Source organism: Callionymus lyra, chromosome 4 (genome assembly GCF_982586985.1).
Source record: "Callionymus lyra chromosome 4, fCalLyr1.hap1.1, whole genome shotgun sequence".
Lineage (NCBI taxonomy): Eukaryota > Metazoa > Chordata > Actinopteri > Syngnathiformes > Callionymidae > Callionymus > Callionymus lyra.
Genome location: NC_141821.1, coordinates 10,592,912 through 10,618,080, shown reverse-complemented (window position 1 = coordinate 10,618,080; position 25,169 = coordinate 10,592,912). Strand labels below are relative to the sequence as shown.

The 25,169-nt window shown below is 39.6% G+C and overlaps 1 protein-coding gene across 1 annotated transcript in view; it reads left to right on the top strand.

The window, feature by feature from the left end:
• Positions 1–10,304: 10,304 nt before the first annotated feature.
• The window catches only part of znf438 (zinc finger protein 438), a 50,257-nt gene continuing 35,392 nt past the window's right edge, over positions 10,305–25,169 (top strand). The window contains exon 1 of the mRNA XM_087788738.1: positions 10,305–10,427. The gene's annotated coding sequence lies outside the window, so the exon portion shown is untranslated. The remainder of the gene's footprint in view (positions 10,428–25,169) is intronic.

Genomic DNA, 25,169 nt, shown 5'->3' with positions numbered 1-25,169 from the left:
CAGACAGAAAGTGACCTGAAGTCGTGACATGTCAAAGTAGAGGAAAAAGTCAATTAGTTATTCTCGTACTTCTTTATTTTGACGTGTTTCCTGTGTGCTTTAACCTTCTTTTTCTTTTATTCAATTAATGGAAGTAAGAGGTCGTGAGCAGTAGCAAAACATGTAGCTTGATGCTAACGCATTTTTCATTTACAACCTCTAGCAAGCCACTTGTTTACCCCACATGCAATATTAAATATTATTGCCCTAAATGTACTTAATTTGCATCATTTAATACCTTTTTAATAATACTAACAGAACCTGCTTGCACAACACTTTGCACACATTAATAGGAACAGTTTGTTCAACATCACTCATGTTACCTAAAAGATGTTACAATAATTAAAAAAGTTATTATTCTAACAGAAAGACAAAAGCAGGTGCACTTGTTTCCTTTCAATTCAATTTGTGTACAAAACAAAAACACTGCACGCCAACAACTGTCGAATGAGCTTGTCATTGGGTGTGACTTGAAAGGAATGGATCGGAAAATGAGAATATCGGAGTGACAGACTATAATGGATGATGTGGTAGATGTTGGCAAACATCACAATATCTTCGATTAATCCTCTATTTTCGTGCCAAAAATGTCATAGAGCGACAGAGAAATGTGTGTTAAACTACTGCGTAGCTTGTAGGTCGTCTATGCAGGAGAACAACTCTGTCTTTAATTCTAGGTACCCTGAAAGTGCCACTGTCAAAGCTTAAAAAAAAATATATATATATATATATATATATATATATATATATATATATATATATATATATATATATATATATATATATATATATATACTGTATATATACATGTTTGATTTAAAAAGGGAAAACTAATGCTATTCTCTTACGTTTTACAGATTTAAGAGCAAGTAAGTAAGTAAGTAATTTATATTTGTAGAGCTGGGGTGTAAGTCTGGATCAGATCACTGATGGAAGGTCTGACCATGAATAGATCTGAAAGTAAGAACCAGAATTTTAAAATTGATCCTGAAATGAACTGGCAGCCAGTGAAGAGTTTTAAGGATCATGAGATCTATTCATGGTCAGGCTCCTCCTTACATCACTGATCTGATCCAGCCTTACACCCCAGCTCGGGCTCTGAGGTCTGTGGATCAGAATCTACTTATGGTTCCTCGCACACGGCTCAGGACCAGAGGAGAGAAATCTTTTCAGGCTGTTGCTCCTAAGCTTTGGAACGATCTTCCTCTCTCTTTGCACTTGATGGATCTACTGACTCCTTTAAGAAACATCTTAAGACGTTTCTATTTGTTCAGGCTTTTCCTTGAATTTCTCGAACTCCTGTGTTGTTCTCAGTATTATCTTGATCTTTAAAGTATGTACTTTTTTGAGTATTGTTTTGATTGTTTAAGCGCTTTGTGACCCTGGTCTCGAAAAGCGCTATATAAATAAATATTACTTACTTACTTACTTACTTACTTACTAGAGCTGAGCCAGAAGGCAAACTCGCAACTTCCGTCTTCATATTCTTCCTCACCAACTGGTCGACCCCAAGAATATTATGTACTTCCTACTATTATTATTAAAGTCCATAGACTTTTGGACATTGGTTTGGACAAGAGAAGAAGCTGTTACCTAGCTACACTATATATAGCGCCCTCTAGAGAAATCATTAAAATGGTAAAAGTGTGAATCGTCGAGCGTTTGACTGACAGTTCTCCCTCCATTACTGTAAAGATCTAAAGGTTCCTCACCTGCTGCTAAACATAACTCTGCCGCTGCACAGGAGGCCAAGATACATACTTGTGTTGGCCTCCAGGACCGACGTGCGCTGGATCTTCTGCGCCGCCTTCAAAAGCAAGACGCTCCAATCCCGTGTAGTTTTTGGAGTCGACTCGCAGCGTATTTTACTGCTCATGCGTCCAGGCGGTCCGGTGTGTCCAGGCGCATCACAGGTGTTGTGCTTGGCGCCATCTTGAAGTTGCCGTCGGTACGTCGCAGTGGAGAGTGTTTTAACTGCGGATGAGGTCATCGCTTCACGAGTCTCACCGGAGTTTAGGAGACACCGACACCAGTGATGTCGAGGAGGCAGAGCGGCTACTGTGGTCGCTTTTAGACTTTAGACTTAGGCCTTAGAAGGAATTGGCCTTACAACCCCGAAGACAGGAAATAAAGTTTAATAACTTGTTTTAGGTCTTTTAATCCATTGGTTTCCTTCTAAAATGTTTTTTTTAAATCAGGTTTGTTTTCATCATCAAGACATTTACATTCACACGCTGAACTGTTGCATCGTGTCGCTAACATTTTTAATCCCGCTTTGACATTTCTTTTTTTTCCTGCAGAAGAAATACAAACCATCACACGAGGTAGGAGCTCTTAAATGTCGAGTGACCTTTACACAATTAATGCGTCCCCCGCCTCTCAGCTCACCGGAGTCACATTTGAAAGAGTTCAGTTGTGCGCTAACATCTGTAACACCCCGGGGGGAACCCTGTGTGGTTGGTTGATGTTCCAGTTTCGTGTTAAACCGCCGTTACAAAATATTTCACCTCCACTCCCATCTCACAACAACAAGTCCTCATGTCGCTTCTTTCTTGCACTAGCAGATTGTCTTCAGCTCGACGCGACTGTTTCTTATTTGGATCGTCGTGCGCCTGAGACTGATGTAATTTCACAGTTCAGGGTCTGGAGACTCCAGGTTCTCGTGTGACCACCCACACCTTTACAGGAGGGGGTTGCTCCACGAGTGCGAGGCCCATAAGAGTCAGTCGGCCTGTTAAAAAAAAAATGTATAGCTTTGCATCAACACTTTTAATGTTTGTTGTTTTTGTAATTATGATTATGAGGATTTATTGTTTGGTTTTAAATATATGGGCAATGTATTGTTATTCTATGTTTAAGTACTATCAAAAATTACGATAGTTTTCACTACAAATCATTCGTAGAACTTTCAGAATTCTATACTGGTTCTTACTTTCAGAGCTATTCATGGTCAGGCTCCTCCTTACATCACTGATCCAGCCTTTCACCCCAGCTCGGGCTCTGAGGTCTGTGGATCAGAATCTTCTGATGGTTCCTGAACACGGTGAGAAATCCTTCCAGACTGTTGCTCCTAAGCTTTGGAACCATCTCTGTGTTTGATGATCTACTGACTCCTTTAAGAAACATCTTAAGACATTTTTATTTGTTCAGGCTTTTCCTTGATTTTCTGGAACTCCTGTTGTGTTATCAGTTTTATCTTGATCTTTAAAGTATATACTTTATTGAATATTGTTCTGATTGTTTAAGCACTTTGTGACCTTGGTCTGGAAAAGCGCTATATAAATAAAAATGACTTATTTACTGTGTTTTGGTGGCAGCAGACACAACAAAGAGGTCTAGACTTTCCTCTCCACGGAAACCTCTTAACCCTTGTGTGGTCTCTGGGTCAAGAAGACCCGGTGGCCAGAAAACAAATGTGTTTGAGGTATCCCTTGTGTAGATATAAGACCAAGAAGGAGACCAAGGAAGCAACATTTAAAAACTATGAAGCCTATGTGGAAGGGCAAAAAGTTGCAGTTCACTAAAGGCTGGCTGCAGAAAGATCGGAAGTCACACCCAGACAAAAAAACAGACTTTCAAGGCATTAAAAAACATATTTACAACCCGGTTCTAAAAGCAATTCGAGTGATGAAGTTTGAATTACAAGTGAGTGCGTATTATCCGCCGTGACCTCAAATAAATGGAAGACGTTTCATTACCCAATCATAATTCAACCTGCCTGAACTTCGCTTCTTTGTGAAAAAACTGCATTTTTTTTACGAATTGGCCACGACCATGAATTGGTTTGAAAAATGTGCGTCAAAGATATCAGACCATATAGTCTACATGGGAGACAAAAACTCTTGTCCTCTTGGTTTGTCCAGAGGCATCCCCCCAATTAAACAAACAACAACTGTACACAGACAAGTTTGTGCAAATGTACATACAGTTTATATTTATGTAGTGTAGTTACCAGGCCATACCCTAAAACACTCTTGAGCACTTAAATACATACTTAAACTTATGCTAGACAGACACACGGCACATGCACACAGTCGATTAAAAATGCAAACCCAGACATACTTAGGAGCGACACATGATCACCGACATCACGCAAACACACTCCAGATACATGTTTACATGCTCAGCCCTGTAACACCAACACTTGGACACACACACTCACACGCAACTCTTCAGAGAAAACCTCTCAAATTATCAACAATCTCAGAGAAGCAGATAAGAGCAGATATCCTGTTGGTTTCTCTGAAACGACTGATGAAAACCCGTCTTCAGATACTCAAAGTCAGTTTTTGTTGCTGGGTTTGAGAAGATCCTGAGACTGAAAAACAACAATCAAACATGACAATTCACGGTCCACAGACGCTCATGCTTATTCAGCGTGTCCACTGAGGTGTGCAACCTCTTCGTTTTAATATTTCCATGAGGTTGCCCGTGAGTGTACGTGAAGCGCGGCGGTAATAAGGAGATAATGCATTCTCTGCCGGTGGCGGTGGAAGGTACGCTCGAAACATCGCTCACAGGAGCGCCAGCGTTCGTCCTGACAGTGGACACATACATAATTAAGCCAACTAAAGGAATGAATATTTCATCCAGAGCATTTTCATCTCCAAACATCAAAACACCTTAGCGTCTGACATAATGAGTGAGCTCGCCGACTTCAGCCCACAGAGGAATGAGAGAGGAAACAAAGTGTGATGTCGGGAGGGAAGGAACTTTTGACTCCACGGCAGCCGAGCTATGATCGCTCGGTGTTGCGAAACTCATGTACGCACTGACCTGAGTGTGTCAAGTTTTTTTCTTCTGAGTAAGGAAACTGGAACACATTTCAAGAAAGATGATCAAAAGGTTTTCCATCTAGAGTCTGATTTTTTAAAACTATAAATCAGACATTTGGTTCATCTCTGACCTATGACCTTATTGTATGTAAGTAAGTAAGTAAGTAAGTAATATTTATTTATATAGCGCTTTTCGAGAGCAGGTTTTAGACAATCAAAACAATACTCAAAAAAGTACAAACTTTAAAGATCAAGATAATACTGAGAACAACACAGGAGTTCGAGAATATGTGCCACACTTACTGGATGAACACGGTCCCGTTTTGTACTGCAACAGTTAAAACATTTTGAATAGGTAGCATTTTCAGATACCTCATAGATTTTTACATTCAACATGGTCAGAAAATACTTGTGTCTGTACAGAAAGTTTGAGTTAAGTTAGTTATTGACGTAAGATTTCTAAGTGAGTAATTACCCAGTGTGGATGGACCAGCCGTGTGTGTTACTCAAGGCTTACTTCCTGGTCCTATTTTAGTCTTTTTTTTATCTGATGTTTCCTCTCTCTTCTCCACCATGTTTTTTTCCCTTTTGCATCGATACCAGACTTCAGCCAAACACCCACATGACGCATCATCATACGATAGCAGGAAGAGGTGGATTAATTGCTTCCTCAATGAGAATTAAAAACATCCCTTCGTACGTTTATCTTTCTCCGGTTGATAACTACAAATAAGTTATGGTAAGGACAGGTTGTCTTTATTCCTTCAAGTGTTTTCTTTGGGACATTTTGAAAATAAAATCTACAACAGAGTTCTGAAATCATTAAACTCTGTCGTGCCTTAGAAAACTGACTCAGAGCCATTTTAATTAATGTTATTACATTTTTAATAATTGAAAAACAGTCAAGCTAGTTTTAATTGGGCTGTTAGCACTTAGATCTGTATGAAAATATCATATCGTCATGATGAGGGTCATGACGATATTTTGAAGTAATTACGTTATAAAGATCCTCCCCTTTCTAAAATCTTGGCGAATGAGAGGTTATAAGAGCAGAGTCTATTATCATGTAATAATGGCTTCACTCGAGCAGCCAGCTGTAATCATGCCTCGCTTTGTTTATACAATGACTAATGACTTTAGGGATTGATGACATTCGGGTACAAACCTTGATGTTTGACCAATCATAGCAGAGTGGGTGTGGTTATGATAAACAAGATTTCATCTCCAGTAAAAAAAAATCAGTGGGCGGGGCTCAAGAACATTTTCTGATGTCAATATTTCAGTTGTGAAAAGCGACACATACTGGTAAGAAACAATGTGCTTTCTTAGCAGAAGTTTTTTTTATACATTCATTTTATACCGCTTTATCCCTTATGAGAGAGGCAGGGGACACCCTGGACAGGACTCCAGTCTGTCTCAGGGCTAAGATATTTTTTATTTTTCAACTTCCACCCCTTTTTTTGGCCTGGTTGCTCCTGACAGCCCTGCTAGATACGTAGCCATTAAATAGAATTAGTCTCTGTTTCTCCAAGAAAGTGTTTTTTTTCTGTTAAACTTCCACATTTTTCTTAATTCAATTAAATTTCACAACTTAGCGCCAGTTTTCTCATACACTTCCTCTGCACACACAGCTAATCCTGTGAGAAATGATCTGCACAAGAGTCGGATCTTATCTTCTCCACCGACTCACAGGCTGAAATTAACCTGAAATGCTTAAGTGAGAGTCGGTCGATACTGTCATTATCCTAAAGCAACTTTTAATTCTATTTGGCCTCCATCTAAAGATCCCTATTGATTATAAAGTAAAGACCTTTCCTGCCTCCCTAAACACACACACATATCAAGATAGATGCCAAACAAGATCGAAATGAAAGAGCAAATTGTAGTATTAGATGGTTTGCTATTAAACTAATGTTGGTCAAAATGTTGACACTCACAAAAAAAAGGATGACATGTTGTTGAGTGACATCTTTTCTTGGCAAAGACTTTAAGTTGATTTTTTTTATGAATGGACCTTTGAGTTTCTCGTCACTAGGCTCTGCATACAATAAGTTAAAACTGTATAATGTTCCTCCAACGGAGGCCACTTGTCAGTGGAAGCGATAGGTGGGTTTAAAGAAACTTAATTCAGAAGATGTTCCTCAGATGTGTCTCGAAACGACCCGTAAAAGGAACACATACAGGATGTTGACATTTGGACAATAAACTGTCTCTGTTGCTGAGCATTCATGCATGGATGTCGATGGTTGCATGGTAGTTTCCGACAAAAAATAGAGTGACAGATATGAGCAGGTGGATCACAGTATCAACTTATATTGACACTCATCCGTCCCAACATACTGTGGTAGTTTGTCAAGATGTTCTGGATCCTTTTAATCTACCAGCAGTGGTGTGTGGACGGTGTTTGAAAGAGAGCGCAACTATTACCAGGTTATAATAGGTATCTCGATATATCGCGGTTTATCTTCTATGGTCTTGATGTCGGCAGATTATTTTTTTGCATCAGTACTGCACATTTAAATGTCTAATGTCATACTGCTGTGTTCTGTTGGTCCTGGGACTCCTGAGTTAAGTTTCTTCGTCTGTTCCCAAAACTGTACTTTTTATTTTGATTGATAATAGAGGCATTGTGCTTCAAAGTGAAGTGTTTTGATGATTTTTTTATATAATTTTAAATGTAGGATCTAGTTCAAGCCTCATGTCAACTGAACGCTCAGCACCTCTGGCCCGCCGCTAAACCGAAAAGCCGGTGGAAGGTGCTAACTTTAGCTTTAAAAGTTGAACTAAAGGAATCTTGGGTTAAGGAAGAAGACGACGTCATGGACGAGGGTGGGGATGCAGCGAGATCAGAGGAGCTGTAATAGATTTTACTGGATGAGTTATTAATAATTTCATGTAGTTAAAATGATGTAGGTTTTTGAAAGTGTATTAACTGTGTGAGAATGATGGACATAAACGGCAACTAATGTCTTGATTTAAGTGTGTCTTAAATAGTTCTTGGTAGTTCTATTGTATCATCAGTGTCTACACTGTCTCTACACTACTCTAAAGTTGTAACATTTTCATGTATAGGGACTGCATCTTGGAGATGAAGGATTCGAAATTTGAAACATGTGAGTCATGAGAGTTAAGTTTCACATTAGTTGACCTTTAATGACAGTTTGGAAAAGGTTTTTAAAGTCTTACAGATCTGCATCAAATGTCTAGCCATTCCTATAAATGTTATTTAAATGCATTAACACTTTACAAACACAAATAAAAAAAAACATAAACCAGATTTAGCGACTCCTTGGCAAAGGTACAACCATTGACACAATCAGACACAGAACTAATTGTGTCTTTTTTTCCGTCATCCTGTCAGTCAACTGTGCGCACAAACAAACAAACGTGGCGAGAGCGTCGCCACCTGCCACAAACGATACGCTGTGGCCTGTGACAGTGTTAACAAAGGAGGACATGTGTAGCCTGGGGTGAGTCAAAGTGCAAAGCCAACAACCCCGCGCCTGACTGCACAAAGAGTGAACACACACACACACACACACACACCAGGCTAAGGTTGTGTTTGTATGTGTCACCCTGTAACATATTTCCATAATTAATAAGGACTTCATTAGCACTTGTGCCGCCTTGAGCGCTACGACACAGACAAGACGTGAACCAGTGTGTTTTTTTCATTATTTGTACTGTTGCCTTCTTTATGTTGTTCTTATATCATCTTTTGGTCCAATGGTTGCATCATCAGACATGTTTTTAAATCTTATGTACAGGATATAGGTGAGCCTCAAACCAGGAAGGAACCATCAGATCCCTAGAGGACACCTTAATGGATTAGGCTACAAAAACTGGTTCATAGTTATGGCCTTATTTTGCTTATTGTGATTCAGGGAAGAAACAAGTGTGCAAACAAGAATGTCGTCACTTTCTATAGCAGACCAGGGCAAAGTGTTGTTTCCAATGGCTATCTAACAATTTTGATACTAGTACAGCTTTACATGTAACTTGTTTAAATTATTTTTATTTTTTTCTCTCTTTTCTTTTTCTTGGACATTTTTTTTAATTTTTAGAAAATAAAAAGCTTTTCTATCATAATGTAAAATGGAATTTATATTAAACTAAATATTACAAAACATATTTTTTAAACTTAAAATCTATTGCATTTTATGGCATAATGTGTTTGATACACTTTTTATTTAGAAATATATTTAATCTGATTCTTAAAACAAATAGAAATCTAAATAAAATACATATTAAAATTAAGTGATATACAATCAGATTAACACCAAAGCTTATTTAAGAATTCCCTTTATTTTTGGTTTGTTCTTTCTTTTGGCTAACAGTATATAATGTGGCCACCTGAGGTTTTTCTTTTGCCCACTCCTGTTCTATAGGGTGTTTTAATGTAGGAAATCTGAGTTTGCTCTGTCTTATATACTTTTTTTATAGGCACCTGCTATCTATCTATTGCTGGGATTGATTTCCAGCTGGATGTGGTCACTTTACAGGAGTAGATGATTAAAATGCTATTTCTTCAGTACATTTTAAAACAGCACTTAGCACGTTAGATAAACTGCAACTTGGAGCCTTCACCAAGGAATGTGTAAGTAGTTCATATATTTATATAGTATATAAATATTTATATCAGTTGATTTTGCAGGTGAATGTATAAAATGGCATAAAGAAATCTTTATATAAGGATTCACGAGCAATAAATGAAAACATTTTGAAAAACACATTTGCAAGTCCACGTGGAAAGACAATAGATGAAGGAAATAATAGCGAGTAAATATATAGATGAAGATTGTGATACAGTTCATTCCTAAACCATGAACGCACTTGAGTATATAAACACATCATCTCTGTGAAAGTCTTTTATTCCACTTGGTGTCAGATATTTTTAATACTTGTTCGTAATGCTGTGGTTCATCTTGTCATTAGTCATATGACATCACACCATTTATGTGTTCCACTCATATAGTGCGTTTGTGTATCAATGGAAATGTGTTATAAGCAGTACTACTGAGAAAAAAGTATTTATATGAGTTTTTATTAGTAACAGACAACTCTCACTGCCCAAATAAAAATAGAAAATGTAGATACAATTGATATATATATCAGTTTTATCATTTAAGATAGTTGCAAGTCCAATAATACACTGTGTTTAATTGTAGATCACTCCCTGAAATTAGACCCACCTCAGTGTCCAAAGACTTGTGTGAACTTCCACAGTATGCTGTGTTGACATTCTGCGAGCAGCTGATTGGCTGCTTTTGGGGAGCGCGTCGGACTGAACCAACTCTTTCATCCGCGGGTGCTTATTTAGTTGAAGTTTAAAAACGCATTTTTTTACAAGTTCCCTTTATTTTTATTTGCTACTAATTACATGTTAATAAGAGTAGCTGTGACTACTTTAAGAACGACTTTTCAGTATATACCCAGTAGCGCGACGTGGCTAATGTATAAACTAGCTTCTCTCCCCCCCACTGGTAGAAGATAATGACGTGGCCCAAGATGGCTGAACAGAAACTACTTCTGATTCTCGACGCTTTGCTGGGTTTTTATCCAAAATGAGCCTGTCCGCACACTGAAGGTCTGCGCCACTTAACAGGGATACAGGTGAGACTCATTCACAGTTTATGCAACGTTTTCCCAGAAGCTGCTGCTTGTGTGCGTTGACATTAAAGCTCCCCCTTCCAAAAAAAAAAAAAAAAAAAAAAAAAGCGAGCGTCGGCGGCTTCTCTGCATCTCTGCAGACCCTCGTCTGAAGAAGACCCTCAAAGTTGAACACACTCACGCGCAGAAGCATTCACCTGACATGACGTCACACGTGCATTTGGCGGTGTAATGATTTGTGACGTGGATATGTCATGCAGTTGCTGTTGGTTTTATTTTTATTTTTGCAGAGCAGGCCTGAGGGCTGAAGCTTTAAAGTCTGACGGACCGTGAACGCATCATGGCAGAGATGATGCTGTGGTGCATGAGATGATGTATCGATCCCTGCAGGATCGAATACTGCACTGACGATATATATATTTTCCAATAGCAATTGTTTTTTAGGCAATTCATTTGATGTATGGAGTAGTGATGTAGATGTGTTTCCCTTCATGCACCTCACTTTTATGTGTTAGTGTTTCTTTAGACACTGCTGACCAGGAAAGTTTTATAATATATTATTATTTTCTAAAATTCTCAGCTTATATTAAAAGAAAACATTTTAAAACCTAATCAATTAACTTTATTTCTTTATTCTTTTATTCCTTAACTCCAGAACATTTTTTTTTAGCATATTGGTTAATGAGACAATATATGTTGTATGTTATGTTTATTTTATTATTCAGATTTATTATTTAAACTTTTTTTTTACTTAACATGCTTCCCATTTATCCAGCAACAAAACCAGGCAAAGTGTTGACTTTATTTATGCGACCCTTGTGAGGTCAGAGTAAAACTAAAAAAAAATGGATTTCTTTAAATAAAACGCTAACCAAGATTTTTGACTAATTGTTATACATTTCTAGTTAATTTCTAAACATAACTTGTGAAATGTGTTTTTGGATTTAATGCATTGAAAGAGATGTTTTGATGCCGTGGTTTATCAGAATCTGTTTTAATAATTCAATTATAATGATAAATACAATTTTATTAATTGATCAAAAAAGATTGTTCAAATCATTAGATTCTTTATTTATCATCTTTTTTTTTGTCCAAAGCCCATCATAGCACTTTCCGTACGTGGTGTGAATAAATCTACACACAGCAGATGAATTTGAATGTTGCCTGCTTTTAAAAATAATATTTCAGACTTGTTTTTTTCATGGTTATGTTAGTTATTTTACCTAGTATAGGATTTTTTATTTTATTTTAGAATTTAGAATGATATCTTATTATGATTAAAATAAGGATTTTGTAAGCGCATACAATAATAATAGAAAATATTAATAGATTCAACAAATATATTGCAAATTATGGAGGACAAACTTCAACTCATGGTCAATGAGGACTTCGTTGCTTCAGCTGGTTTTTTCAAGTGTTTTTGTACAAAACACAATTTATGCTACAATCAGTATCGCTCAGTATCCTGTGCTCTGATTGGCTCAGCTTGAGTCGCATCAATGATTCCTGCTCTGCAGTGATTATGTGTGAAATTGCTTGACAACATACAGAAAGATGAAGATTGTGCACCTAAATATAGTTATAGCAACAACTTGTTTTCCATGTGCAATTTCGTCCTGCATTCACTGCAATCACCGAAACCCTTTTTCACCATTCTTGACCCACTGATGCCGACCAGTACTTCATCATCGAACTGAAAGGAAGGAAAATGTCAGGATTAGCTCAGACCTCTGTGACTTATACATATTAGCGTCTGTGTTGAATGGAAATGTTGCCGAAGTTGTGGTTTCTATAGCTGGCCGGCAGAAGCAGAAATTGGCAGGCAGGGTTCCGTGGCTTTCCGACGCTAGAGCTGATCCAGTGTCAGTTTCCAGGGTAACTAGAAGTGATGAAAAGAGAAGGTCATAGAGCCGCGAGGTGTTTTACCAAAGATCGCTGTAAAGATTTCGAGTCAAAAAGATCGGGTTCAGCTGCGTTGATGTGAAGATGGATTTTTGGGCTGCAACGGAGGGGAAATTTCACGCCGCGTTCCAGAGGGCGTTCTCGGTTTTGCTTTCAAGGTGCGATCGAGAGTTTGTACTTTTGCCGCCCACTTTTATTCAAAACAAAACGTTCCTGAAGACGCCAACAAAGCCTTCGCAGCCCGTGTGATTTGATGACTGAATAGATTTTATAACGCCATCTGGCCTTGTGTGCAAAACAGAAACTTCAACACTTTGTTCATTGTGAGTATTTTGTTTGGTCCTCACTGTTGGCAAAAGGGTTTTTCCAGTTTTGTAGTTTTGATATATTCACAGAAACTACATTAAACTCTGACAATACCTTTTCAGCTGAAGCTTGAAATGGTTTGACCCCCTTTCTTTAAACAAGGATGCCTGTTTACTTTTTGTGCAATATTTAAACATCAAATCTCAATGTTCTGTTGGTAGATCGTCTGACAATCTCTGTGCCGTCACCAAATTCACATGACGGCTGATAAAACCACATTTTTGTCAGACTTCTAATGTTATTTCCACACCTGAGACCATTAGGTAGAGCATAGTTTATCTTAATCGTGCTAAGCTACCTTTACAGTCAATTAAATAGCTTGATTTAGCATGACCCTGGTTAGCCTGGTTAGCATAGCTGGTGCATCACTAGACATGTCAGCCCTGGTGTTATTACCGTTTTGGTCGGCGTGATTATTTCGGTAAAATGACTAACAGGATTTCAGCAACTGGCGACTTCCGAGGGCAAAACAAACCACTAAGTATGTTTAGCACTGCATTTAAACAATGAAATAAACTTTAAAAAGTTGTGTATTTTGTTAAATTTTTCTAGAACAGCCTGTAATTCCTCGTCTTTTTAAAACTTTCCTTGCTCGGCATTTTTAAAGATGGCTGCCGGACCAAAATTCATTGGACACCTTTACCTCCTTCGAGACGCTTATGTATTGTATCACTCCGTCAGTTAACCTTTGACCCAAGCTTCCAAAATGGCTGCTGGCTCCCATGTTGTTTACCTTTTTATCGTTAGATAATGAACGGTTGAAAATGTTAAATAAAAGTCGGGTTGATTTTATTACGTTCATTCGACGAAACAATTACGCTACCAGTATTTATTAACAAATTAAAAGCCAAGGGCGTTCGCGGCTTTTAAGTTAAGTTGTCGCCGTAAACACGGGTACGCTTGATGGATCTACTGACTCCTTCAAGAAACATCTAAAGACATTAGTTTATTCAGGCTTTTCCTTGATTTTCTGGAACTCCTGTGTTGTACTCAGTGTTATCTTGACCTTTAAAGTTTATATTTTATTGAATATTTTTTTGATTGTTTAAGCGCTTTGTGACCCTGGTCTAGAAAAGCGCTATACAAATAAAAATGACTTACGTACTTACATTTTTTTAGGGCATTGCGGCAAGTTTGGAGGACGATCACGGGCGTGGTTGCCGTGGTGAAATTCGAAACCCTGGGTTCCGTCGGGTCACATGCGTGTTCTCGTCAACATCGATTTTTAATCTTGGTTCAAAGTGTCATTTAATCGCTCAGTTGAAATTTCGTTGACTCATAAAACCTCTAAATAGACGGAGGAAGTGCTCGGTCTGAGATAGTGGGTCGGACCGAAATGCTACGTACACCGGTGTCTCAGAACTAGTCGTTTTCCAGATCCTAAAGACAACGTCGTCACATCATGTAGTTAAAGGCCAGTAAGATGTTTATGCTACTCAAAGACTACTTCACGTCAACCTCCAGCTCTGTGGTGGGTTCTCAGGACCAGTGCTGTGTCTCAAATCGCATACTACTCTTAGTATACTACAAGTTAGTATGCATCAGTTTAGTGTACGTACTAACTAGTACGCAAATTCTCCACAGATAGTATGTCTCAAATCCAACACTGCTGCTACACACTAACCGGAAATCACATGACAGCTTCTTCTTCTACTACTATTTAACAATGTTTCAACCAGCTGTAGGAACACTATCGACACCTGCTGGCAGCAAGTTTTGCAAGTTTGGAAAAAGAAATAAAGAAAATATGAGAATCTAAATAATCGCGAGATATTTAAGCCGGTATCAGCAGCGAAGACGTGTTTATCCTTCTGCTGCTGAAAATGCACCTGTAAGTATATGAATATATATGCATTTATATATGACGTAACTTCCGTTTAAAACGTCATTAAGATGGCGGCTGTTTAGTGTGGTTAGTGTCCATCGAACCATGCTCAGTTTTGTGGGCGTGTTAGTACGCCAATTTAGTGTGCATGGCGCACTAAATTTTGCATACTAAGAATTGAGACGCACTAACGCACTAAAAATACTAACTCTGAGTACGCTAGTATGTGATTTGCGACACAGCACAGGTCCAGGCAGGTATTCAACTGTGTGGCTGAGAGTCTTAGGAAGCGAGTCCATGTTTGTGTGAGCAGGGTAGACGTTTTTGGACCGTCAACAAAGCTTTCGCTGGTCATTTTTAAGAATGACACGATGTTTACCGCCGTGTTGTCGGTTCCTGTCGAGCCTGAGCGAGGCGTTGGCATCCGAGGCTGGCATTTATGTAAACAGGGGGTCACGTGACTGGCGGGAACATTGACTCTGGCCGGAGCGCGGTTCCTCTGTGGTTTCACATGTGGCCTGATGAGGAGAGTAGAAAGAGCAGGGAGGAAACGTAGATGCTTGTCTAACATTTCCGCGACATCGTGCCCAGGATCATGTAACGTATGGGAGCACACGTCCACACCAGACTCCCGGGCTCAGGCGCCACTCGTGGCTTTGATGTCTCGGCCCGGATAGAGACTGGAATCCACCGCAACAAACGTATTATTGCCGGGACGAGAATCCTCTTTTGGACCAACAGGGTCAAAACGGAGCATGGCATGATGGACGGTTTGACTTAAAATATAAGAAATCATTTCCTTTTTTTTGTGGGTCAGAAACTATCAATTTTAAAAAGCCCCAACCATTTTGGGTCCATCACTTAATCACATCGCTCTAGTAGAAGAACTCACATTTCTCCGATCCTTAAAACTCTTCACTGGCTTCCAGTTTCTTTCAGGATCAACTTTAAAATTCTGCTTCTTACTTTCAGATCTATTCATGGTCAGACTCCTCCTTACATCACTGATCTGATCCAGCCTTACACCCCAGCTCGGGCTCTGAGGTCTGTGGATCAGAATCTACTGATGGTTCCTGAACACGGTTCAGGACCAGAGGAGAGAAATCCTTCCAGGCTTTTGCCCCTAAGCTTTGGAACGATCTTCCTCTCTCTTTACGCTTGATGGATCTACTGACTCCTTCAAGAAACATCTTAAGACGTTTCTTTTTGTTCAGGCTTTTCCTTGATTTTCTTGAACTCCTGTTGTGTTATCAGTTTTATCTTGACCTTTAAAGTGTATACTTTATTGAATATTGTTTTGATTGTTTAAGTGCTTTGTGACCCTGGTCTAGAAAAGCGCTATACAAATAAAAATGACTTACTTACTTACTTCTTGACTCTTAAAACAAAGTACACTTGTTGCGAAAAGATCCAACTCAAGGAAAACGTAATTGGGAATTAAAAGTCCATTAGGCCATGTTTAGCTTGATTGATCGAAACCTCAAAGTTTTTGGAGAAAGCCGTTCTTGCCGCAGGTACTTTCAAGTGTAGTTGGCTGACGTCCTGTCGGTTAAGTGCAGACCGAGGACGTGGAGAGCGGAGGAACAAGGAAAGTGCATCTCTTGTCTGAATAATGAATGGAGACCATATTGTGGATGAAAAATGGGAGGATGTGGTTCAGTAATAGTCCCTTGGTTAAATGCTTGTGTCTTGTTTCCAAGAAACAGTTGATGCAAATGACATCCAAAGCCTGAACAACTGAGGGACTGTTACAGGATTTTTTCGGAGGCTGCGGGGAACTGAGGCAGATTATTATTTTAGGCATTATGAGCAAAAAGTTCTAGGCTTGGCTTCAATTTTTGGGAACTATCAGGTAGAAATTGTAAACCCGGGACTTCGGTGTTGCAGCTTGTTCTGCCAGGATGCTCAATAAAACCAGTTGAAATGATTATTTATGTTTATATGTCATATTGTTGGATGTTTATTACTTGTGTGGAAGTACATTACTGTAATTAAGTATATAAAGATTACCAGATGGTCGTTTGGAAGGTTGTTCTCTTGTTCTGTTGATGGGTTTCTCGACTGGTAGCTGTATATATATATATAAAATATATATATATATATTTTATTGTTGTAAACCTGATAAATTGAAAAGGTCCCTGGTTCGAGTTTATGTGGTTTTCTTGCCGGTACTATGTCGTGTGTGTCACTGTCAGTGGTGACCTGTATTAAATCCCTAGCATGCTGGGTTATATGACATAAATATTGCACTAAAATCGTATAGTGAAATTGTATTTATAATATTCAATAATTATGTATTTTATTTTCAATAATGTTGTGAGTTGTTGCACGTTTCTTAAAAAACATTTGTCTGTTGCATCACTTAATAGTAAAAACATTGTGAGGTTTCTTTAAAAAAACATGAAACGTTAATAATAAATAAATGATGAATATTATAAAACAAATAAACTAAACTAATATTATAAACTAATGGAAATGTAGCATTATTATTATGTAGACATAGCCTATTGAAAAAATGTCAAATAAAAATAATACTTAAGTGATTGTGTGTTTTTAATATAATTATTAAAAAAAAAATAACATTTTCAAATTCGTGTTTTAAAGTGTTTTTTACTCTGAGTTAACTTATGCTGTTTACTCTGGCAATGGACTCTGTGTCGCTGTAGCCTCCATGTCACACTGAGATTCAGGCTAAATAATAAGGAAAACTATCAAAACATTTCTATGAACCTTCATCCAGCTTCGGATTGAAGTTTTAAATTCTGTACTGGGTCATTCTGAAGTCCTCCCAGGTCCAGAACGGCTCGGTGTGCCAGCGACTCCAATATCGAGCCGTTTTGATTTCTGAAATTAGTTTTGGCAAAAACAAAGACGCCTTTTTTGCAAAGTCAGCTGTTATGGAAGGTGTGAGGTCTCCGAACCGACGTGAACCCTCCAAATCCCCGAGACCACGTCCAGCAACCTGACAACACTGTGGCTCGTGCGGTGCTGCACACGCTCGTCATGTAATGGAGGCTTTCGTTCTCCGACGACTGTGGGCCGACGGTGGAAGTGAAAGAGCGTCCGGGGTTGATGCTTTTCACATTAGCAAGTGTCTATTTCTGTATCGCCATTTTACAATACCTGTACTTAAGTCTTCAGAGCTGTGCCTCGTCTGGCAGGTTGTCACTTGTGGTTCCGAATAACGAGTGCAGCACTTGGAGAGCGTTGCATTCTTCCGTGGACGGTGACCTTCTTGCAGATGTGAATGACATCATGAAACAAAAGTGCACCAACGCTGGCTTCACCCATCAAGCTGCTCCTTTGTTGTGTTCGGCCGGAATGTTCTGGGATCGCCGTGGATGTTTATTGTGTCTCTTCACAGCAGTTGACGCACATTTGTTGTTAATCCAAAAGTTTGACAGTCGATCGCGATGAAAACGATGGACGCAGAAAAAACACAAGAACAACTGCGTGAATTGCATAACGCTAGGTTTGGAGGGAAGTTAGTAGATTCATCTAATGTATTATGCTTCAACCCTTGTGTTTGTACTTTGCGTGGTCTGTTTGACCCGATTAAACTGGCCTGTTTGACCCGATGAAACTGGTCTGTTTTGACCCGATGAAACTGGTCTGTTTGACCCGATGAAACTGGTCTGTTTGAACCGATGAAACTGGTCTGTTTGACCCGATGAAACTGGTCTGTTTGACCCGATGAAACTGGTCTGTTTGAACCGATGAAACTGGTCTGTTTGACCCGATGAAACTGGTCTGTTTGACCCGATGAAACTGGTCTGTTTTGACCCGATGAAACTGGTCTGTTTGACCCGATGAAACTGGTCTGTTTGAACCGATGAAACTGGTCTGTTTGACCCGATGAAACTGGTCTGTTTGACCCGATGAAACTGGTCTGTTTGAACCGATGAAACTGGTCTGTTTGACCCGATGAAACTGGTCTGTTTTACCCGATGAAACTGGTCTGTTTGAACCGATGAAACTGGTCTGTTTGACCCGATGAAACTGGTCTGTTTGACCCGATGAAACTGGTCTGTTTGACCCGATGAAACTGGTCTGTTTTGACCCGATGAAACCGGTCTGGTTTGTCCTGATGAAACTGGTCTGTTTTGACCCGATGAAACTGGTCGTTTTGACCCGATGAAACTGGTCGTTTTGACCCGATGAAACTGGTCTGTGACCCAATGAAACTGGTCCGTTCGACCCGATGAAACTGGTCCCTTTGACCCGATGAAACTGGTCCGTTTGACCCGATGAAACTGGTCCGTTTGACCCGATGAAACTGGTCTGTTTGAACCGATGAAACTGGTCTGTTTGACCCGATGAAACTGGTCTGTTTGACCCGATGAAACTGGTCTGTTTGACCCGATGAAACTGGTCTGTTTGAACCGATGAAACTGGTCTGTTTGACCCGATGAAACTGGTCTGTTTTGACCCGATGAAACTGGTCTGTTTGACCCGATGAAACTGGTCTGTTTGAACCGATGAAACTGGTCTGTTTGACCCGATGAAACTGGTCTGTTTGACCCGATGAAACTGGTCTGTTTGAACCGATGAAACTGGTCTGTTTGACCCGATGAAACTGGTCTGTTTTACCCGATGAAACTGGTCTGTTTGAACCGATGAAACTGGTCTGTTTGACCCGATGAAACTGGTCAGTTTGACCCGATGAAACTGGTCTGTTTGACCCGATGAAACTGGTCTGTTTTGACCCGATGAAACCGGTCTGGTTTGTCCTGATGAAACTGGTCTGTTTTGACCCGATGAAACTGGTCGTTTTGACCCGATGAAACTGGTCGTTTTGACCCGATGAAACTGGTCTGTTTGACCCGATGAAACTGGTCCGTTTGACCCGATGAAACTGGTCCGTTTGACCCGATGAAAATGGTCCGTTTGACCCGACGAAACTGGTCCGTTTGACCAGATGAAACTGGTCCGTTTGACCAGATGAAACTGGTCTGTTTTGACCCGATGAAACTGGTCTGTTTGACCCGATGAAACTGGCCTGTTTGACCCGATGAAACTGGCCTGTTTGACCCGATGAAACTGGTCTGTTTGACCCGATGAAACTGGTCTGTTTGACCCGATGAAACTGGCCTGTTTGACCCGATGAAACTGGTCTGTTTTGACCCGATGAAACTGGTCTGTTTTGACCCGATGAAACTGGTCTGTTTTGACCCGATGACACTGGTCTGTTTTGACCCGATGAAACTGGGGTGAACGTGGAAAATGAAGAGCGTCTGCAGAGTTTAGAAGTACATTTAATAAATTGAAATTGAACCGATCAACATAATAAATCCGCTTGAATACGTTTTTGCAAATAATCCGCTTCAGTGCAGATTCAGTTTTTCCACCGTCCACTGCTGTCTGTACTGAAAGTCTGATAATGGGCTCCAGAGTTTCATTGTTTTCCTTGCAAGCACATGTGCTTGTAGTTGATGTATGTGCTCACATCTATGGCATCATTGATATCTGAGAGATCTGCTAAGATACTTTTGCTCCCAAAGAGGTTTGACAAAGTTTTTTAAGGGCATGAAAGTGGATGAAGAAAAAACAAGCCAAGAATAAGAGCATCAGTATAGGTGTAATCTGCTGTTACTGTGGTGGAGAAATCAAGCGTCCTGTGTTTTAACAAGAGCACTGTACTGGTGAGTGTAGAAGACAGTCTGCTGTGCTGCAATGAAATATCTCTGGCCACACACTTCCTGGCGCTCAGTCGGACACATCTGTCCTGCTGACAGGTTAATGGGCGTAAATCTTTAATCTTATTAACTCGGATGAATATCTGAATATCTTTAAGTCTTGGCAGCCATGGTTGTTTTGAGTTATACGTCCACCAATGTAAATGTTTGACTTTTTCACTGATGTAAACAGATATTTGTTCTAAATATCATTAAATGTATTGTACATTTTCATTTTTGCAGGGATTCCTGAAGCATTCGTCACCTTAAAAATATCTATATAGTATTTAATAATGCAAGATATATGTATAAATAAGTATTTTGTCAAAATATAACTGGCAATTTGGGAATACACATTTTCTGCCAAAATGTCTGGGCAACTAAAAACTAAAAACTTTTTTTCTTTAAAACGCGTACTACTGACCTTAACCTGAGTAAAAAACTTTGATTTGGCTTCTTCAAAAACTGTCTCTTAGTGGGACCCGAATCACTGAAGTCCAATAATAAGTAACAATAATAATCATAAATCAACAATCTTAAAAGCAAGCAGTGTTTCTAAAAAAACACCACAAATTTAGCTTGGATAGAAAGATGGCTATGAAAGTATAATAGTGGCATCAGAATATTGAATTGTTGAATTTCAAATATTGAAACTCATGTAAAGGTTTATTTTTACAATCTTTTATTTTGAATCGATTTGAGAAACTTGATCACTTTCAAAATTAATTAGAAATTTTTAACATTGAGTTCTAATTCCAATTAAACAAATATAAATGTGCACATTTATTTTTAATTTATTTTTATTTCTAGCATTTTGAATTAAATATAAAATGTTGGTATAATAGTGACACACGACAATACTGGATTTAAAAGGCTATCAATTTAATTTAGAAAATGTATTTAATAATTGGAATAAGTACATCTATTTTTTTATTTTTTAGTAATTAATTCTGATTAAATAAATATTTTTTAAATGTCATTATTATTCAATCTTTCAATACACAAACTATTCTTAAAAATGATACAATAAACAATAAAAAAAATCTAAAATATGTCAATAAACAAATTTAAAGTTTCAACATTTGAAATGTTAAAATCAACGTTCATTATTTTTGATTTACTTTAACAGATGTTTTTCATCAGAAGACTGTGAAAGTAGATTTAATGGTTCTGGTGCTTTTTTGTGCAAGAACTGTCAACGCACATCACGGAGAAGGCGGACAGAAGTAAAAACTTCTGAAGGTAAACCTTCACTTGAAATGTATTATTTTCTTTGCTATGACGACTATCTTGCTGTTAATTGGCTGAATCTGAATCTTCGCCGTGTCTCGTGAAGGGCGTGGCTCCGGAGCTGCCCACCTCCCTTGCTAGCCTCTCGGCTAAACCACATGTATGTCTCGCAAACACGCTCGTCTGCCGCTCGCCCGTCTTACCGCTCTGGTTCAGGCGTCGGGCCATCGCTCCCACTCCTTCCAGCCCTGGATCATGTTACCCTGCCATTACTCAGTCATTCCTCCCCTCCAGGTTCTGCCTGTCGGGACCTGTGGACGAGCCCCGCTCGACCACAGACGCCCCTGGTCAGTGGAGGCGCTCCAGACTGCCTGGAAAATGGTGCGGTAGCTCCGGAGCTGCGTTTCCAATTCCACGCTGCCACAAGACAACCCGGCGTAACGTCTGCTTCCATTTAGGTTGCAGTGCTAGAAGATTATTTTCGAAGTCTGTTTTTGTTTTTCCTTGTGTCCTAAATGGATTGGCACTTCGCAGCGCCTATAATTTCACGGTTCCCGTGTCCCGTCTCCCCTGACGGGTAAAACGTCTTCTGGATCCCGCGCCGCCCTTCGCTCGTAAAACTGACAGGCGAGCGCTACGACGGCCTCGCCGGCCAATTAACGTCGGTCTCATCTCATCCCTCTGGACGTGTCCCCGAGTAGATGGGATCAGTCCATTCTTGAGCCAAAGCATGAGTGTGCAGAAAGTTCCCACCAGCCCTTGATGAACGGCTGCTGAGTAAAAAGCCACTGAGCGATCGTCGGACATCTTGCTTTGATTTATGACGTCGGGCTCCTGAGCAATCGTTACACACTCTTGTGGATTTTAACTCCGCTTTTTTTTTTTTGCCATCACTAATGTTTTCCCTTCTCCCTGCAAGCCAGCATATTCCAGTGTAATCCTGGCTAATTGAACACGAGGCGGCGTGGCTTTTATGTCGCTCCTCTTTAGCCGTTCCTCAGCGAGGAAGCGCGTCGGACAGCAGAACATTCGAGCGCGGAGGGAAAAGGTTAGAACCGTGGAGCCGCGAGGCTTTTCCAGGTTTTGTCACGACGATCAACAAGCGAAACTCCATGCTGACTCCTGCTTACTGCGCGTCTATATGTGGACATCTGTTACATGCTGACGCAGCACTCGCCTCCCTCTCATTACAAAGAGAGTGTGGAGCAACAAAACTGTCCGTCTTGAGAAACATGCAGCGAGTTTCTGCTCATTTCTACCTTTAAATTGACTTTTTTTGTTGTTGTTTGGATCTAATACCTCCATGTGCAATGCTCGCATTTGTCAGACCATTACTAGATATTGTATTATTAATTTGAATAAACAGTTGTTATTTTTAAATTCGGGAAGTTTTGATAACTGTGCAAGAAAGAAACATTTAACTTTTAAGGGGCTGCTGCGTTTTGAGCCAACCAAAAGTGTTGCTATGTGTGAGCACATTGATGTTTGAGTGTGTTTATGCCGTGTCAACGGGTGTCTAGGGCGACGCCTGCGTAGAAAGCAGGTTGTTTGTCGATTCTTTGGCGTTTTAATTGTCTTTAAAATCTGTGTTACCTTGAAGGTGGTGGTTCTACTCCAGTTCAACTACAGTACAGGCCAAGGACTCGCCTTCAGCGCTATGGGAAAGCTTTTGCAATTGTTCGGACCGACTGATCCTAATTTCTTAAACGTGATGATGTCCACTGCTTTCAAAAGATTGGTTCTTTCCATTAAAATGAAATCTAAGGTTGTCCAATAGGGCTGTCTTCTGCACATCGTAACTAACTAGACCAACAAATCCCTGCCAAACCCTAAAAGGTTAAAAACATTTTAGGTGTCTAAATTGTCTTAAAGAGTACATAGTTCCGCATGTGTTCATTCATAGTTTTGTTGCATTCATTGATCATTGTTGTCAAGAAAAGGTATTGAATGAGAAGCTGTGTCCAAACTTTTGGCCTCAACTGTATGTTAAACATAATGATCATGTTGCCGTCTATACTTTATCTTTAATTTAATCGCCAGGTGATGTATTACACAAAAATTAGTTGATATTGAATAGATGCACATCATAATTCATTAATCAATAATAACAACTAAGCCCAGTGTCCCCTTAAAAATCATATAATTTTAAGTCTATATATGATTTACTACAAATACTGTATATTTTTCTACAAATTCAAATTCAAAGTACTCTTAAATGTACATTTAGCATTCACATTTGGAACCTTTTGTTATTTCTGAAAGCAAAAATCCTTTTTTTCAACAAAAAAGTGCTAAATTTGACCCAAATTCTTCAGTGATGACATTTATTTTGGTAAACTCTACTGATTTGTGTTTCAACATTCAAGCCTCATTGTCTTTCAGACTGTAGATAATCATTTTAATTTAGAAAATATGAATAAGTAAAACCTTTATACTCGGTCAACAGATGCGTATTTTCATTGCAGCAATAATGAATTTTCGCTCGTACTGTTCCTCAGTGGCGTGGGTCGACCAGAACCTGTTGAGTCATGTGCTTTTTTTTCGATACCGATTGAAACATTTTATTTTTGCGAATGCGAGTCTTTCGGAGCTCGCGACGTCATAAAGCGCGTCCCCTCCGGCCCTCCAGGATGCATTAAAACGTCCGTGACATGTACTAATCTTGACAAAGATATCGGTGGAGGTTTAAGGTTGACGTTTAAACTGCTCTAATCCGTTCCTTCTCCATGTTGCGCAGCAGCGATGCTTCAGCATGTACCTGTCACTGCTAACTGATTGCTCATTTCCTGCGAGGAGGGGGAGGAGGGCGAGGTCCAGTAATGGCAAGCAGCTGCCGGAGCTGGACCTCACCTAACCTTTTTCCTTTCTCTGCTCTCAACTCGGGGCCCGACCGGCCCAGATCTCCTGCGCTCGTGCGCCGCATGTTCATGTTCATGATGGGCCGGAGGAGGCTGCCAGTCATGGATGAGGTTCCAGCTGATGCTGCATCCGTGAAGATGAGTGACGGCCTGTAGTCGCAGACACTATTCCTGCTGGAGATGCTCACTCGACACTTTTTCCAACATCAACGTTTGACTTTTCTTTTCCTGGCACTTTCTTTTACGATCAGCCGAACGCTTCATTGATCTGCAGAAGTTCCACTCACCAAGCCGGCACTGTATCCATCATGTACTGACAGACGATACTTTTTCTCTTTCTACTCTTTTTCTCTCCATCATTGGGAACCAATAAATATGAATCTGTATCCAGGTGAAGTGTAGAGGGCGAATAACAAGATGGAAAAGTCTACTGTTAATCCCCAGGAGATTCTCTGAGGGGTTTCGTCTCCGAGACTTTCAATAGTCTTACTTTCGTCATGTGGAACACGACACCCCCAACAACAACGAACTCGATCTACTTACCTTGCAACCCCTTCAAAATAAAACAGCGGAAGTAAATATTAACACAATGGCGAGTGCCTAGAAGTCCGTTACAGTGGCATATATGCAGCATTCAGAATAACAAACACAGATATTCGTATTCACACAGGATTAGTATCATCACCCGACGTCTGTATTTGGTGAATTACAGAAGGTAATTTGCGGCGGAATTATTACATTACAAATCACAGGATTAAAACTCAGACATTCTCCGCAATTATCACAAATGACCAGAGAATGTGTTTGTCCAACATTGGATATGTTTGCAAAATCATCTATGAAGTTTCTTTCTAGGTGTCTGTGGCTTTGACTTTTATACAACCAGATT